The sequence below is a fragment of the Heterodontus francisci genome, chromosome 35, assembly GCF_036365525.1.
Source record: "Heterodontus francisci isolate sHetFra1 chromosome 35, sHetFra1.hap1, whole genome shotgun sequence".
Lineage (NCBI taxonomy): Eukaryota > Metazoa > Chordata > Chondrichthyes > Heterodontiformes > Heterodontidae > Heterodontus > Heterodontus francisci.
Genome location: NC_090405.1, coordinates 52551976 through 52571043, shown reverse-complemented (window position 1 = coordinate 52571043; position 19068 = coordinate 52551976).

The following is a 19068-nucleotide window of genomic DNA, read 5'->3' as shown; positions in this document are numbered from 1 at the left end:
CACCCCTGCCTCTGAATCAGAAGTTCATCTATTAAAGCCCCACTCCAAAGACTGGCTGACACTCCCAGTACTGAGGGAGTGCTGCACTGTCGGAGGTGCCATCTTATGGTTGAAATGTTAAGCTGAGGCCCCCCTCTGCCTCGGAAAGATGCTATGGCATCTTGGCAATTCCAAAGAAGAGCAAGTGAGTTCTCGCTGCTGTTTTGACCAATATTTATCCCTAAGTAGTAAGATTAAATGTTCACTATCATTGCTGTTTGTGGAAGCAAATTAGCTTCTGCGTGTCCAAAGTTTGGACAGTGACAACACTTTAAAATAGGTTGTAAAGCTCTTTGGGATGATCTGAAATTATAAATAAACCACGATGAGACTGGGTAACACCTGTTATGATCCTGTAGTTTTTTTTTCCGGGAAGAATGCGGTGTGCCTTTAAGGCTGGAAAAGGAGCAGTACTGCTTTAAGGCAACAAGCTCCAGAGACTGAGTCAAGGAATGCATTCTCATTGCCCGGATACAGCCACTCAGGACCAAAGACATGAGATATATTGTTGCCTATTGACTTTTGAAACTAGTTAAAACTGGCTTTTGGACACAGTTTACAGAGAAACAGACAGACAGCTGGACCAGCATATGGAAATGAGAGCTCTCTCTTGATTTATTTAAACCTTATTTATTATGCTCTCAGAATTCGGATGTCAAGCCAGATTAGTTTCTTATAAAAGAAAATAACCAAATTCCTTTAACTACTGAACTGTTGACATTCATCACTGGAAAAGAAGAGCATCAATTCAACTGCTGAATTAGACTACGGACTGTTCTACTGTTGAAGAACCTTTTTTCCCCCCATCGGACGGCTGTGAGGACTTCAAGCAACCTCGGACATTTCTACATTGGAAGATTTCACTTTGGCAGGAGCATAAATATGCAAGGACAGTAATTCTTTCTATTTTTAACGTTGTTTACATCTTAGTGGTGTTTAAGAATTTAGTTTTTCTAATTAAACAGTTAATTTGTTGTTCTAAAGACACCTGGTTTGGTTAGCCTCATTCGGGGGTTAATATTTGGTACAATTTGGCTGGGTCTTTCTTTAATTTGGCAAGTTTAAAATGATACGTTAGGCGATCTGTGAAGGGACGGGATTGAATCAACAGTGCGTTTCTCCCATCACAATCAGAATCGTATATGCTGATTGGGGGCTTTGACTTGAGCGGTTGGTCCTAACAAACACCAAACTTGGGTTTTCTGACTATAGTAGTGGCCTGACACTGGGACTGACACTCCATCTACAATAGCAGAGGGTCACTGATGAGGAAGCTGTAGAAGCAGCAGTAAGGCTGGCAATACAGTGCAACTCTCAGTAGATGGAGCTAGTAGATTACTATATCCAAATGTAATATATCCTGCACATTGCAGCCCCATCGGTTATGGTCAACATGCTATGATTTGAGGACTCCTTGTTGGTAGAACTCTACATGTAATTTATTTGCAACAAAAAAACTAGGTTTGTTGTGCTTTAAATCAACACCCATACCCAAGTATTAGGAATGCTGGACCTTGTAACATAATTGTGTTTTAAAAACTGTGATTTTTTAAAAGTTTAAGATGGAGTTTGAAAGGTCAGAAGACTTCACATCCACTCTGTGAAAGAACAAGACCGAAGTCTTGGTTACCAGGACAACAGAGAGCACAGATCAAAGACTTTCTTTCGAAAAACAGAGACTGCAGGGCTGAAGAACAATGGGTTCCGCCCTCTCAGACTTTCAGGATGTAAAACAAGGAGTCAGTAATTCAGAAGATGCAAATATACCAAACAGCTGTTGACACCTGGAAACAATGGAAGGCCCAAGTGGCTCCATGAAGCCTGACTTCTGGACTCTGAATTTTGGAACAGTACAATAAGCTATTGACTTTTGAGTCCAGATAAATTTAACAGACGTTCTGAAGGCAAAGAGGCTGTAAAAGAAGAAACCAGTGATTGTGGTCTCAAAGTAGGCTGTAAGAAAAGAACTCAGTGATTGCAGCCTCACGGGAGGCTGTTTGAAAGGAAGACAACCAGCGGTGGCAGCTTGTGAGAAAGATAAAGGGAACACCTGCTCTCGGAAGCCGGATACAGCGAAGGGCCGTGAAGACTTGAACCTGTTTTGAATGTTGAAGCTTGTGGAGAAGTAGAAGACCAGCAGGATCAGCAAGAATTGCCTTATTCACGGACATCCTGGTCAGAGAAGTGGGCAAAGAGGACATCTGACTTTCGGAAAGGTCTGGGAGATCTAACCCATTGCAACTGGGAGGAGTTTGGGACTTTTAACCGCAAAGGATTTCACCATCAAAAAGGACCGTGTAACTTATAAGTGTGGTGTTTTAATAAGCAAAGAAAATACCTTTCTTTGTAATTTGGGGTGTCAACTACTTACAAAGTACTTTTGCGAGTACTATGGCGAGGACTGGCTGCTTAATATACAAGGATATAAAGTGTTCAGAAAAGATAGAGAAGGATTAAAAAGGAAATGGTTTGGCAATCCTGATTAGGGAAGACATTGCAGTGCTGGAAAGGGAGGAAGTCCTTGAAGGGGCAAAGACACAATCCATTTGGTTAGAGTTGAGGAGTAAAAAGGGTATGACCAGGTTACTAGGGGTATTCTATAGGCTTCCAAATAGTGAGAGATATAGAGCAGCAAATCTGGAGGAAAATCAAAGTGATGTGCAAGAACTATCGAGTGGTGATATCGGGGGACTTTAATTACCCAAATATCGATGGGGATAATTTTAGAATAAAGGGTAAGGAGGGGGAGGGATTTCTAAAATGTGTTCAGGAGAATTTCCTTGATCAGTATCTTCTCAGCCCCACTCGGAAGGAGGCATTGCTGGATCTGGTGCTGGGAAATGAGGTGGGCCAAGTGGATCAAGTGTCTGTGGGGAAAGACTTGGGTAAGAGTTATCGTGTATCATAAGGTTTAGACTAGTAATGCAGAAAAGCAAGGAACAAAATAAGGTAGAATGTCTAAATTGTGTTACGGTCAAGTGAGGAAGGGTCAAAGGGCTTCTCTCTTTTCCCTCCCCTTGTTTGACCACAACAGATTTAATTCTTTTTTAAAGTGGATATACTGGCCAATTGGACAAGTTCTCTTGAGTTAACAAAGAAAGAAGTTAACTTTTTGTACTTAAATCAATCTAATAAAATAATAAACAATGCTCCAACTTTCACTCAAACACAAACTAGAGGTTTACACACACAAATAGGTTACAGAGTGGGGAAAGGTAGATTGATTGAGCTAGAGTCCATTTTTTAAAAAGGTATACAGTCTGTGGAGTTTGATGATTCTGCTGACTTCTAGCTGAATTCAGTGGTCCTGCAGCTTTTAGTTTGAAGAGATAGATGACTGGTTCGGTTAGTCTCTTGGAGTTAGCGATGTGGATGATTTCCTCCAATGGGGTTTCTGATCGTTGCCAATCGACCAACGAAAATTATCATTCAACAAAACACATTGATGTATCACTTCCCCACCACGCAAAAGGAAATGTGACGACAGGAACATTTCATTATGAGGCCACAAGTTAAAAAGAAACTGTACACACACACTCATCAGTCTCACTGTCAAAGACATACTTCAGTTTTTTTTCCCGGATGGTTCTGTGCTGAGCTAAACCCTAGATAAAGTGTCAACTGTCACATTATTTTTCTTTTTTTTATTCATTCATGGGATGTAGGCGTCGCTGGCCAGGCCAGCATTTATTGCCCATCCCTAATTGCCCTTGAGAAGGTGGTGGTGTGCTGCCTTCTTGAACCGCTGCAGTCCATGTGGAGTAGGTACACCCACAGTGCTGTTAGGAAGGGAGTTCCAGGATTTTCACCCAGCAACAGTGAAAGAACAGGGATTATAGTTCCAAGGCAGGATGGTATGTGGCTTGGAGGGGAACTTGCAGGTGATGGTGTTCCCATGCATCTGCTGCCCTTGTTCTTCTAGTTGGTAGAGATCACGGGTTTGGAAGGTGCTGTCTAAGGAGCCTTGGTGCGTTGCTGCAGTGCATCTTGTAGATGGTACACACTGCTGCCACTGTGCGTCGGTGGTGGAGGGAGTGAATGTTTGTGGATGGTGTGCCAATCGAGCAGGCTGCTTTGTCCTGGATGGTGTCGAGCTTCTTGAGTGCTGTTGGAGCTACACCCATCCAGGCAAGTGGACAGTATTCCATCACACTCCTGACTTGTGCCTTGTAGATGGTGGACAGGCTTTGGGGAGTCAGGAGGTGAGTTACTCACTGCAGAATTCCCAACCTCTGACCTGCTGTTGTAGCCACGGTATTTATATGGCTACTCCAGTTCAGTTTCTGGTCAATGGTAACCTCCAGGATGTTGATAGTGGGGGATTCAGCGATGGTAATGCCATTGAATGTCAAGGGGAGATGGTTAGATTCTCTCTTGTTGGAGATGGTCATTGCCTGGCACTTGTGTGGCGTGAATGTTACTTGCCACTTATCAGCCCAAGCCTGGATGTTGTCCAGGTGTTACTGTATATGGACACAGGCTGCACTGCTGATAATCTTTAGGTGGTAAGGTTGTAGAAGCCAACGAAAAAGCCTTGCATAATGGGTTTTAAATTTCTCTATAAAGGTCAAAGGACTGTGGTCAGTAGAAGCTACAGTCTCTCTATATCCATTTTCAACATGTACCTCAAAATTTTTGAGAGCCAGCAACAGACCCAGGGCTTCCTTCTCCACGGTAGAGTATCTCCTTTGATGTTTGTTTAATTTTTGTGGGGAAATACCCAACTGGTCTCTCAATACCTAACTCATCATCTTGGAGCAGGATGACACCTACCCCCAGGTCACTCACATCCATTGGCACATTAAACGGTTTGTTAAAGTTTGGAGCTGCCAGCACTGGTTTGTTGGTTAAGATGCCTTTCAGCCTCTCGAACGTCGCTTGGCACCTCCCTGACCACACTGCCTTTGCTTTTTTCTGTAACAAGTCAGTCAGCGGGGCGGCTATAGCGCTGAGGTTTGGGACAAACAATGCGGTAAAACCCCACACATTCCCAAAAATCACATTATTTCCTGTTTGGTTGTGGGGAATGGGAAAATCTATCAGTGCCAGTACCTTGTTTCTCATAGAAACATATAAACATAGAAAATTGGAGCAGGAGTAGGCCATTCAGCCCTTCGGGCCTGCTCCGCCATTCAAATAAGATCTTGGCTGATCGTCTAATTCAGCACCCTGTTCCTGCTTTCTCCCCATATCACTTGATCCCTTTGGCATTCAGAAATACACTGCCTGAAGATGTGGTGGAGGCAGGAACACTCACAACATTCAAGAAGTATTTAGATGAACACTTGAAACGCCATAACATACAAGGCTATGGGCCAAGTGCGGGGAAATGGGATTAGGTGCAGGTCGGCGCAGGCACGTTGGGCTGAAGGGTCTGTTTCTTTGCTGTAAATCTCTATGACTATGACTCTCTATGACTCTAAATATATCTATCTCCTTCTTGAATATATTTAATGACTTGGCCTCCACTGCCTTCTACAGTAGGGAATTCCACAGGTTCACCACCCTCTGAGGGAAGAAATTTCTCCTCATCTCAGTTCTAAATGGCATACCCTTTATCCTGAGACTGTGACCCCTGGTTCTGGACTCCCCAGCCATCGGGAACATCCTCCCTGCATCTAGCCTGTTTAGTCCTGTTAGAATTTTATAGGTTTCTATGAGATCCCCTCTCATTCTTCTAAACTCTAGTGAATACAGGCATAATCGACCCAATCTCTCCTTATATGTCAATCCTGCCATCCCAGGAATCAGCCTAGTAAATCTTCTTTGCACTCCCTCCATGGCAAGAATATCCTTCCTCAGATAAGGAGACCAAAACTGCACACAATACTCTAGATGTGGTCTCACCAAGGCCCCGTATAACTGCAGTACTCAAATCCTCTTACAATGAAGGCCAACATACCATTCGCCTTCCTAATTGCTTGCTGCACCTGAATGCTTGTTTTCAGCGACTGGTGTACAAGGACTCCCAGGTCTTGTTGCACCTCCCCCTTCCCCAATCTATCACCATTCAGATAATCTGCCTTTCTGTTTTTACAACCAAAGTGGATAACCTCACATTTATCCAAGTTATACTGCATCTGCCATGCATTGCTCACTCACCCAACTTGTCCAAATCACATTGAACCCTCTTTGCATCCTCCCCAAGTGAAAGCTCACTTTCCCCCCCAACTTTGTGTCATCTGCAAACTTGGAAATGTTACATTTAGTTCCCTCACCCAAGTCATTAATATATACCATGAATAGCTGGGGCCCAAGCACTGATCCCTGCAGTACCCCACTAGTCACTGCCTCCCTCCTGGAAAAAGACCCGTTTATTCCTACTCTCTGTTTCCTGTCTGTCAACCAATTCTCAATCCATGCCAGTATATTACCCCCAATCTCATGTGCTTTAATTTTCCACACTAACCTCTTATGTGGGACCTTATCAAAAGCTTTCTGAAAGTCCAAATACACCACATCCACTGGCTCTCCATTATCTATCCTACTAGTTACATCCTCTGAGCAGCACTTGCCCCGACCCACAATATTCTTGAGTAGGTTACTTGAGCTTTAGTGAAATCGCTCTTTGCAAGATTTCCCATGAGGTCAGCCGACTGTAACCTTCAGAAGAGGGCTTCTAACTGGTCTAGGTGTCCCCCCCCCCCCCCCCCCAAAGGTATCACTGTACACTAACAGATCATCTAGCTACACTACACAGATGGGCAGGCCAGCCACTACCTGGTTCATCAGCCTTTGGGAAGATGGCTGGGGTATTTCTTAATCCAAAGCGCACCACCCAGCACTGGAATAAGCCATCTCGGGGGACGAAAGCCAAGATCACTTTAGCTTGGGGGGGTTAAGGGAACCTGCCACTACTGCTTTTAACAAGTATATTTTGGTTAAGTAGGTGGCGTTTCCTATTCGATCTATACAGTCTTCCAGGTGGGGAATTGGGTAGGAATCAGCTCTGGTCACTGCATTAATCTTTCTGTAATCTTGTTGAGCCATTGGGCTTGGGCATCAGCATAACTGGGGAACTCCAACTGCTCTGACTGGGCTCAATCAGCTTGTGCAGCATATATTGAATTTCCTCCCGAACTTGGGTCAGTTTCCCGGGACCTAGGCGATAGGGATTTTGTTTTATGGGAGAGGCCTCTCCTACATCCACATAGTCTAGAGTTAGGTTTGTGCACCCTGGTTTGTCCCTGCAGATCCCTTTAAATGCTGTGAGCAGCCTTGTTTGGTCTCCTCTCTGTTCCACATTTAAATAGTAGAGTACGGTGTCTAACCCCTAACATTTCAGTGTTAGCTAATCGGAGGGTAGGGGGTTCAATTTGGGAATCCTCCAGGCCTCCCTCTAACTTGTCCTCACTGTCCCTTTCATTCTCCTCTTTCCTGACTGCCTGGCAGACATAGGAGCATAGGAGCAGGTGTAGGCCATTCAGCCCTGTGCTTGTTTGTCACCTTCCCAACTATGATACCCTTTTAATATATTGATGTGGCACAGCCTTTGCTTTTTCCTACAGTGTCAATTATATAATTCACCTGGCTAATTCTCTTTACTACTCTGTATGGGCCACTGAACCAAGCTTTTAGTGGTTCTCCTTGTATTGGTAATAGCACTGACACATGGTCTCTGGGCTGAAATGTTCTGGCCTTGACATTTTTATCTGCCTGCCTTTTCATAGCTGTTTGGGAGATTTTTAGGTGTGCCTGAGCCACCGCACAAGCTCTTGTGAGCTCTTTTAAGAACATGGAGATGTAATCTATCAGGGAAGGTTCATCCCTGTGTCCCAAAAACCTCTCCTTGATTAGTTTTAGAGGACCTCTCACCTTGTGTTCATAAACTAATTCAAAGGGACTAAAGCCAGTGGACTCATTGGGTGAGTCCCTGGTAGCAAACAAAAGAAATCCCAGTCCTTTATCCCAGTCATGAGGGTCAGAGCAGTATGCCCTGATCATTGTCTTTAGGGTCTGATGGTACCGCTCCAAAGCCCCTTGTGACTGTGGGTGGTAGCTTGAGGACTTTAGCTGAGTTATGCCCAGATTACCCATGACCTTTTGAAAAATACTGGACATAAAATTCGTGCCCTGATCCGACTGGATCTCAGCAGGCAGCCCATATTGGGTGAAGAATTGGGTTAGCCTGCCCACCACTACCTTGGCGGAGATAGTTCTTAGAAAGACAGCCTCTGGAAATTGGGTAGTCCCATCCATAATGGTGAGAAGGTACTGGTAGCGCCCTTTTGTTTTCGGCAGGGGCCCCACACAATCTAGCAGCACTCTGCTTAATGGTTCCCCAAAAGCCAGAATGGGAATTAGGGGTGCAGGTTTTATTACAGGTTGAGGCTTCCCCCACAACTTGGCAAGTGTGGCAAGTCTTACAGAACTCCACCACGTCCTTGTGAAGCTGTGGCCAGTGGAAATGCTGTCTAATGCGGGCTTGGGTTTCCCTGATACCGATGTGTCCAGTCATTGGAATCTCGTGAGCTATTCTCAATATTTCCCTCTGGTACCTAACGAGGGAAATAGAGATGATGATGAAACCAAAAAAGAGGGTGTATGATGCATGTCAGGTGAACTCATCGGGTGAGAGCCAGACCATACACAATAATTTGAGACGGGAGGTGAAGAGGAAAATAAGACTGGCAAAGAGAGAATATGAAAATATAATGGCAGTCAACATAAAAGGGAATCTAATGATCTTCTACCGGTATGTAATAGTAAGCGAGTAGTAAGAGGAGGAGTGGGACCTATTAGGGACAGAGGGCAACATATGCTTAGAGGTGCAGGGCAAGGCTAATATACTTAGAGTACATTGTATTAGTGTTCACTAATGAAATGGAGGCTGACAAAATATCAGGAGAAGCAGAGAGAGTAGAGTCGATTGATAGGATAAAAATTGAGTTGGGGGAGGTATTAAAAAGGATGGCAATGCTTAGGGTAGATAAGTCACCTAGTCCAGATGGTTTGCATCCCAGGTTGCTAAAGGAAGTGGGGGTGGAGATAGCGGAAGGGCTTGCCCTAATCTTCCGATCTTCCCTGGATATGTGGCAGGTGCCAGAAGATTGGAGAGTGGAAAATGTGACATCCTTATTCAAGAAAGGGTGTAAGGACATTCCCAGCAACTACAGGCCAGTTAGTTTAAAATCAGTGGTGGGTAAGGTTTTAGAAACAATAATCAGGGAAAATATCAACAGACACTTCGAGAGGTTTGAGTTAATGAAGGATAGCCAGCACAGATTTGTAAAAGGCAGATCATGCTTGACTAATCTAATTGAATTTTTTGATGAAGTAACAGAGCAGGTTGATGAAGAGAATGTGGTGCATGTTGTTTATATGGATTTTAAAAAAGCATTTTATAAGGTACTGCATAAAAGGCTGGTTAACAAAACTGAAGCTCATGGAATAGGAGGGTCAGTGTCCAACTGGATAAAACGTCAGCTTATAGACAGAAAACAGCGAGTCGTAGTAAAGGGTTGCTTTTCAGACTGGAGGATGGAGACAGTGGTGTTCACCAAGGGTCAGTGCTGGGACCACTGCTTTTTTTGTTATACATAAATAACTTGGATCTTGGAATACAGAGTAGGATCTCAAAACTTGCTGATGACACCAAACTTGGAGGTGCAGCAAACAGTGAGGATGATATGAACTGCCTGCAACAGGACATAGATAGGCTAGCAGGATGGACAGACAGGTGGTAGATGGAATTTAATACTGACAAGTGTGAGGTGATGCATTTTGGCAGAAGAAGTGAGGAGAGGCAATGTAAACTTAATGGCACAATTCTAAAGAGTGTGCAGGAACAGAGGGACCTGGGGGTGCATGTGCATCAATCTTTGAAGTTGGCAGGACATATTGAGTGTGTGGTTAGCAAAGCATATGGGATCTTGGGCTTCATAAATAGAGGCATTGAGTACAAAAGCAGGGAAGTTATGCTAAACTTCTGTAAAGCTCTGGTTAGGCCAGAATGATTCCAGCGATGGAGTGTTTTAGTTGCAAGGTTAGGTTGGAAAAGATAGGTTTGTTCTCCTTAGAACAAAGGAGATTGTGGAGAGATTTAATAGACGTGTACAAGATTATGACAGGGTTAGACAAGGAGTAACTGTTCCCATTAACAAATGGTACAAGGACTTGGGGACACAGATTGAAAGTTTTGGGCAAAAGATGCAGGGGGAATATGAGGAAGCACTTTTTTACGCAGTGGGTAGTAATGACCTGGAACTTGCTGCCCACAAGGGTGATGGAAGTGGAGACAATCAGTGACTTGAAGAGGAAGTTGGATTGCCACCTTAGAGAAATAGACTTGCAGGGCTACAGGGATCGAGTGGGGGAGTGGGACTGACTACATAGTTCCATGGAGAGCTGGTGGGCTGAATGGCCTCCTTCTGTGCTGTAAATGAGTCCATGACTCTATGACTCTATTTAGTTAGTTGGGGATTTTTAGTCTAGTTGTTGTAATAAAAGTTTTAAAACATGATGTCTTGTCAGTTATGAAGATAGATTGGACAAGTTAGGACTGTTTTCCTTGGGGAAGAGAAGGCTGAGAGATGATTTGATAGAGATATTCAAAATCATGAGGGGTCTGGACAGAGTAGATAGAGAGAAACTGTTCCCACTCGTGCAATGATTCGAGAAGAAGAGGGCACAGATTTAAAGTAATGGGCAAGAGAAGCAAAAGTGACATGAGGAAAAACTTTTTCACGCAGCGAGTGTTTGAGGTCTGGAATGTACTGCCTGAGAACGTGGTGGAGGGAGGTTCAAAAAAAACATTTAAAAGAGAATGAGTTAGTAACCTGAAAAAGAAGAATGTGCAGGGTTACAGAGAGAAGAGAGGGGAATGGAACCAAGTGAATTGCTCTTTCGGATAGCCGGTGCGGACTCGATGGGCTGAAGGGCCTCCTCCTGCACTGTAACAATTCTGTGATTCATGTAATTCTTGAAATTGGTTTGGAAGTTCATATCTCATATTTTTTACGTCAATGGTCTCACTGAGGTTGTAAAACTAGTGAGAGCCAGTTCCCATTGAACGAGGGGAGCCAATCCACCAGGAGAGGCTGGAGATTCCTGGAAGCAAACCTGAGAAAAGAATTGCAGGGGCATTTAAAAAAAAGTCCTTCTTTTCATTTTCTTTGGACACTTTATTAATTATAAAAATATTGTAAATGAGCTTAAAAACTGTATTTTCATTGACAGTGGAGACTAATCCAAATGGTAACAAAGTTCATATTCAATTGGCTGTGACAGGCAGTGACCCGAAGCATGGGCCAATGGCAGGAGTGTACAGGCGGAGTGAGAGCTCATAAGAAACTGCCACGATACGCCCAATCAGAATGGGCAACACTGAGTCCTTGTACCCGAGGGAGAGTGAGGGTGTATGGAACCTGTACCCCAGTGGGAGTCAGTGTGTGTGGAACCCGTACCTCAGTGAGAGTCAGTGTGTGTGGGACAGGTACCCCAGTGAGAGTCAGTGTGTGTGAGACAGGTACCCCAGTGGGAGTCAGTGTGTGTGGAACCTGTACCCCAGTGAGAGTCAGTGTGTGTGGAACCTGTACCCCAGTGAGAGTCAGTGTGTGTGGAACCCGTACCCCAGTGGGAGACAGTGTGTGTGGAACCCGTACCCCAGTGAGAGTCAGTGTGTGTGGAACCCGTACCCCAGTGAGAGTCAGTGTGTGTGGAACCCGTACCCCAGTGAGAGTCAGTGTGTGTGGAACCCGTACCCCAGTGAGAGTCAGTGTGTGTGGAACCCGTACCCCAGTGAGAGTCAGTGTGTGTGGAACCTGTACCCCAGTGAGAGTCAGTGTGTGTGGAACCCGTACCCCAGTGAGAGTCAGTGTGTGTGGGACCCCTACCCCAGTGAGAGTCAGTGTGTGTGGAACCCGTACCCCAGTGAGAGTCAGTGTGTTTGGAACCCGTACCCCAGTGGGAGTCAGTGTATGTGGGACCCGTACCCCAGTGAGAGTCAGTGTGTGTGGAACCCGTACCCCAGTGAGAGTCAGTGTGTGTGGAACCCGTACCCCAGTGAGAGTCAGTGTGTGTGGAACCCGTACCCCAGTGAGAGTCAGTGTGTGTGGAACCCGTACCCCAGTGAGAGTCAGTGTGTGTGGAACCCGTACCCCAATGAGAGTCAGTGTGTGTGGAACCCGTACCCCAGTGGGAGACAGTGTGTGTGGAACCCGTACCCCAGTGAGAGTCAGTGTGTGTGGAACCCGTACCCCAGTGGGAGTCAGTGTGTGTGGAACCCGTACCCCAGTGAGAGTCAGTGTGTGTGGAACCCGTACCCCAGTGGGAGTCAGTTTGTTTGGAACCCGTACCCCAGTGAGAGTCAGTGTGTGTGGAACCCGTACCCCAGTGAGAGTCAGTGTGTGTGGAACCCGTACCCCAGTGGGAGACAGTATGTGTGGAACCCGTACTCCAGTGGGAGACAGTGTGTGTGGAACCCGTACCCCAGTGGGAGACAGTGTGTGTGGAACCCGTACCCCAGTGAGAGTCAGTGTGTGTGGAACCCGTACCCCAGTGGGAGTCAGTTTGTTTGGAACCCGTACCCCAGTGGGAGACAGTATGTGTGGAACCCGTACTCCAGTGGGAGACAGTGTGTGTGGAACCCGTACCCCAGTGGGAGACAGTGTGTGTGGAACCCGTACCCCAGTGAGAGTCAGTGTGTGTGGAACCCGTACCCCAGTGGGAGTCAGTTTGTTTGGAACCCGTACCCCAGTGAGAGTCAGTGTGTGTGGAACCCGTACCCCAGTGGGAGACAGTATGTGTGGAACGCGTACTCCAGTGGGAGACAGTGTGTGTGGAACCCGTACCCCAGTGAGAGTCAGTGTGTGTGGAACCCGTACCCCAGTGAGAGTCAGTGTGTGTGGAACCTGTACTCCAGTGGGTGTCAGTCTGTGTGTGTGGAACCCGTACCCCAGTGAGAGTCAGTGTGTGTAGAATCCGTACCCCAGTGAGAGTCAGTGCGTGTGGAACCCGTATCCCAGTGAGAGTCAGTGTGTGTGGAACCCGTACCCCAGTGAGAGTCAATGTGTGTGGAACCCGTACCCCAGTGAGAGTCAGTGTGTGTGGAACCCGTACCCCAGTGAGAGTCAGTGTGTGTGGAACCTGTACCCCAGTGAGAGTCAGTGTGTGTGGAACCAGTACCCGAGTGAGAGTCAGTGTGTGTGGAACCCGTACCCCAGTGAGAGTCAGTGTGTGTGCAACCCGTATCCCAGTGAGAGTCAGTGTGTGTGGAACCCGCACCCCAGTGAGAGTCAGTGTGTGTGGAACCTGTACCCCAGTGAGAGTCACTGTGTGTGGAACCCGTATCCAAGGGAGAGTCAGTGTGTTTGGAACCCGTACCCCAGTGAGAGTCAGTGTGTGTGGAACCCGTACACCAGTGAGAGTCAGTGTGTGTGGAACCCATACCCCAGTGAGAGTCAGTGTGTGTGGAACCCGTACCCCAGTGAGAGTCAGTGTGTGTGGAATCCGTACCCCAGTGAGAGTCAGTGTGTGTGGAACCCGTACCCCAGTGGGAGACAGTGTGTGTGGAACCTGTACCCCAGTGGGAGTCAGTGTTTGTGGAACCCGTACCCCAATGAGAGTCAGTGTGTGTGGAACCCATACCCCAGTGGGAGACAGTGTGTGTGGAACCCGTACCCCAGTGGGAGACAGTGTGTGTGGAATCCATACCCCAGTGGGAGACAGTGTGTGTGGAACCCGTACCCCAGTGAGAGTCAGTGTGTGTGGAACCCGTACCCCAGTGGGAGACAGTGTGTGTGGAACCCGTACCCCAGTGAGAGTCAGTGTGTGTGGAACCTGTACTCCAGTGGGTGTCAGTCTGTGTGTGTGGAACCCGTACCCCAGTGAGAGTCAGTGTGTGTGGAACCCGTACCCCAATGAGACTCAGTGTGTGTGGAGCCCGTATCACAGTGAGTGTCAGTTTGTTTGGAACCCGTACCCCAGTGAGAGTCAGTGTGTGTGGAACCCGTACCCCAGTGAGAGTCAGTGTGTGTGGGACCCGTACCCCAGTGAGAGTCAGTGTGTATGGAACCTGTACCCCAGTGGGAGTCAGTGTGTGTGGAACCTGTACCCCAGTGAGAGTCAGTATGTGTGGGACCCGTACCTCAGTGAGAGTCAGTGTGTGTGGACAGGTACCCCAGTGAGAGTCAGTATGTGTGGAACCCGTACCCCAGTGAGAGTCAGTGTGTGTGGAACCTGTACCCCAGTGAGAGTCAGTGTGTGTGGAACCCGTACCCCAGTGAGAGTCAGTTTGTGTGGAACCTGTACCCCAGTGAGAGTCAGTTTGTTTGGAACCCGTACCCCAATGAGACTCAGTGTGTGTGGAACCCGTACCCCAGTGAGAGTCAGTTTGTTTGGAACCCGTACCTCAGTGAGAGTCAGTGTGTGTGGAACCCGTACCCCAGTGAGAGTCAGTGTGTGTGGAATCCGCACCTCAGTGAGAGTCAGTGTGTGTGGAACCCGTACCCCAGTGAGAGTCAGTGTGTGTGGAACCCGTACCCCAGTGAGAGTCAGTGTGTGTGGAACCCGAAAACCCAGTGAGAGTCAGTGTGTGTGGAACCCGTACCCCAGTGAGAGTCAGTGTGTGTGGAACCTGTACCCCAGTGAGAGTCAGTGTGTGTGGAACCCGTACCCCAGTGAGAGTCAGTGTGTGTGGAACCCATACCCCAGTGAGAGTCAGTGTGTGTGGAACCCGTACCCCAGTGAGAGTCAGTGTGTGTGGAACCCGTACCCCAGTGAGAGTCAGTGTGTGTGGAACCCGTACCCCAGTGAGAGTCAGTGTGTGTGGAACCCGAAAACCCAGTGAGAGTCAGTGTGTGTGGAACCCGTACCCCAGTGAGAGTCAGTGTGTGTGGAACCTGTACCCCAGTGAGAGTCAATGTGTGTGGAACCCGTACCCCAGTGAGAGTCAGTGTGTGTGGAACCCGAAAACCCAGTGAGAGTCAGTGTGTGTGGAACCCGTACCCCAGTGAGAGTCAGTGTGTGTGGAACCTGTACCCCAGTGAGAGTCAATGTGTGTGGAACCCGTACCCCAGTGAGAGTCAATGTGTGTGGAACCCGTACCCCAGTGAGAGTCAGTGTGTGTGGAACCCGTACCCCAGTGGGAGACAGTGTGTGTGGAACCCGTACCCCAGTGGGAGTCAGTGTGTGTGGAACCCGTACCCCAGTGAGAGTCAATGTGTGTGGAACCCGTACCCCAGTGAGAGTCAGTGTGTGTGGAACCTGTACCCCAGTGAGAGTCAGTGTGTGTGCAACCCGTATCCCAGTGAGAGTTAGTGTGTGTGGAACCTGTACCCCAGTGAGAGTCACTGTGTGTGGAACCCGCACCCCAGTGAGAGTCAGTGTGTGTGGAACCTGTACCCCAGTGAGAGTCACTGTGTGTGGAACCCGTATCCAAGGGAGAGTCAGTGTGTTTGGAACCCGTACCCCAGTGAGAGTCAGTGTGTGTGGAACCCGTACACCAGTGAGAGTCAGTGTGTGTGGAACCCGTACCCCAGTGAGAGTCAGTGTGTGTGGAACCCGTACCCCAGTGAGAGTCAGTGTGTGTGGAATCCGTACCCCAGTGAGAGTCAGTGTGTGTGGAACCCGTACCCCAGTGAGAGACAGTGTGTGTGGAACCTGTACCCCAGTGGGAGTCAGTGTTTGTGGAACCCGTAACCCAATGAGAGTCAGTGTGTGTGGAACCCGTACCCCAGTGGGAGACAGTGTGTGTGGAACCCGTACCCCAGTGGGAGACAGTGTGTGTGGAACCCATACCCCAGTGGGAGACAGTGTGTGTGGAACCCGTACCCCAGTGAGAGTCAGTGTGTGTGGAACCCGTACCCCAGTGGGAGACAGTGTGTGTGGAACCCGTACCCCAGTGAGAGTCAGTGTGTGTGGAACCTGTACTCCAGTGGGTGTCAGTCTGTGTGTGTGGAACCCGTATCACAGTGAGAGTCAGTTTGTTTGGAACCCGTACCCCAGTGAGAGTCAGTGTGTGTGGAACCCGTACCCCAGTGAGAGTCAGTGTGTGTGGGACCCGTACCCCAGTGAGAGTCAGTGTGTATGGAACCTGTACCCCAGTGAGAGTCAGTATGTGTGGGACAGGTACCCAGTGGGAGTCAGTGTGTGTGGAACCTGTACCCCAGTGAGAGTCAGTGTGTATGGAACCTGTACCCCAGTGAGAGTCAGTGTGTATGGAACCTGTACCCCAGTGAGAGTCAGTGTGTATGGAACCTGTACCCCAGTGAGAGTCAGTGTGTGTGGGACCCGTACCTCAGTGAGAGTCAGTGTGTGTGGACAGGTACCCCAGTGGGAGTCAGTGTGTGTGGGACAGGTACCCCAGTGGGAGTCAGTGTGTGTGGAAGCAGTACCCTAGTGAGAGTCAGTATGTGTGGAACCCGTACCCCAGTGAGAGTCAGCGTGTGTGGAACCTGTACCCCAGTGAGAGTCAGTGTGTGTGGAACCCGTACCCCAGTGGGAGTCAGTGTGTGTGGAACCTGTACCCCAGTGAGAGTCAGTGTGTGTGGAACCCGTACCCCAGTGAGAGTCAGTTTGTTTGGAACCCGTACCCCAGTGAGAGTCAGTGTGTGTGGAACCCGTACCCCAGTGAGAGTCAGTGTGTGTGGAACCCGTATCACAGTGAGAGTCAGTTTGTTTGGAACCCGTACCCCAGTGAGAGTCAGTGTGTGGAACCCGTACCCCAGTGGGAGACCGTGTGTGTGGAACCCGTACCCCAGTGAGAGTCAGTGTGTGTGGAACCCGTTCCCCAGTGGGAGACAGTGTGTGTGGAACCCGTAGCCCAGTGAGAGTCAGTGTGTGTGGAACCCGTACCCCAGTGAGAGTCAGTGTGTGTGGAACCCGTAGCCCAGTGGGATTCAGTGTGTGTGGGACCCGTACCCCAGTGAGAGTCAGTGTGTGTGGAACCCGTACCCCAGTGAGAGTCAGTGTGTGTGGGACCCGTACCCCAGTGAGAGTCAGTGTGTGTGGAACCCGTTCCCCAGTGGGAGACAGTGTGTGTGGAACCCGTAGCCCAGTGAGAGTCAGTGTGTGTGGAACCCGTACCCCAGTGAGAGTCAGTGTGTGTGGAACCTGTACCCCAGTGGGAGTCAGTGTGTGTGGGACCCGTACCCCAGTGAGAGTCAGTGTGTGTGGAACCCGTTCCCCAGTGGGAGACAGTGTGTGTGGAACCCGTAGCCCAGTGAGAGTCAGTGTGTGTGGAACCCGTACCCCAGTGAGAGTCAGTGTGTGTGGAACCCGTAGCCCAGTGGGATTCAGTGTGTGTGGGACCCGTACCCCAGTGAGAGTCAGTGTGTGTGGAACCCGTACCCCAGTGAGAGTCAGTGTGTGTGGAACCCGTACCCCAGTGGGAGTCAGTATGTGTGGGACCCGTACCCCAGTGAGAGTCAGTGTGTGTGGGACCCGTACCCCAGTGAGAGTCAGTGTGTGTGGAACCCGTACCCCAGTGAGAGTCAGTGTGTGTGGAACCCGTACCCCAGTGAGAGTCAGTGTGTGTGGAACCCTTACCCCAGTGAGAGTGAGTGTGTGTGGAACCCGTACCTCAGTGGGAGTCAGTCTGTGTGGAACCCGTACCCCAGTGAGAGCCAGTGTGTGTGGAACCCGTACCCCAGTGAGAGTCAGTCTGTGTTGAACCCGTACCCCAGTGAGAGCCAGTGTGTGTGGAACCCGTACCCCAGTGGGAGACAGTGTGTGTGGAACCCGTACCCCAGTGAGAGTCAGTCTGTGTTGAACCCGTACCCCAGTGAGAGTCAGTGTGTGTTGAACCCGTACCTCAGTGAGAGACAGTGTGTTTGGAACCTGTAGCCAGTGAATGTCAGTATGTGTTGAACCCGTACCCCAGTGAGAGTCAGTGTGTGTTGAACCCGTACCCCAGTGAGAGTCAGTGTGTGTGGAACCTGTAGCCAGTGAATGTCAGTATGTGTTGAACCCGTACCCCAGTGAGAGTCAGTGTGTGTTGAACCCGTACCCCAGTGAGAGTCAGTGTGTTTGGAACCTGTAGCCAGTGAATGTCAGTATGTGTTGAACCCGTACCCCAGTGAGAGTCAGTATGTGTGGAACCCGTACCCCAGTGGGAGACAGTGTGTGTGGAACCCGTACCCCAGTGAGAGTCAGTCTGTGTTGAACCCGTACCCCAGTGAGAGTCAGTGTGTGTTGAACCCGTACCCCAGTGAGAGTCAGTGTGTGTGGAACCTGTAGCCAGTGAATGTCAGTATGTGTTGAACCCGTACCCCAGTGAGAGTCAGTGTGTGTTGAACCCGTACCCCAGTGAGAGTCAGTGTGTTTGGAACCTGTAGCCAGTGAATGTCAGTATGTGTTGAACCCGTACCCCAGTGAGAGTCAGTATGTGTGGAACCCGTACCCCAGTGGGAGACAGTGTGTGTGGAACCCGTACCCCAGTGAGAGTCAGTCTGTGTTGAACCCGTACCCCAGTGAGAGTCAGTGTGTGTTGAACCCGTACCCCAGTGGGAGTCAGTGTGTGTGGAACCCGTACCCCAGTGAGAGTCAGTCTGTGTTGAACCCGTACCCCAGTGAGAGTCAGTGTGTGTGGAACCCATTTCCCCAGTGAGAGTCAGTGTGTGTGGAACCCATTACCCCAGTGAGAGTCAGTGTGTGTGGAACCCGTACCCCAGTGAGAGTCAGTGTGTGTGGAACCCGTACCCCAGTGAGAGTCAGTGTGTGTGGAACCCGTACCCCAGTGAGAGTCAGTGTGTGTGGAACCCTTACCCCAGTGCGAGTCAGTGTGTGTGGAACCTGTACCCCAGTGAGAGTCAGTGTGTGTGGAACCCGTACCCCAGTGAGAGTCAGTGTGTGTGGAACCCGTACCCCAGTGGGAGTCAGTGTGTGTGGAACCCGTACCACAGTGAGAGTCAGTGTGTGTGGAACCCATTTCCCCAGTGAGAGTCAGTGTGTGTGGAACCCATTACCCCAGTGAGAGTCAGTGTGTGTGGAACCCGTACCCCAGTGAGAGTCAGTGTGTGTGGAACCCGTACCCCAGTGAGAGTCAGTGTGTGTGGAACCCTTACCCCAGTGCGAGTCAGTGTGTGTGGA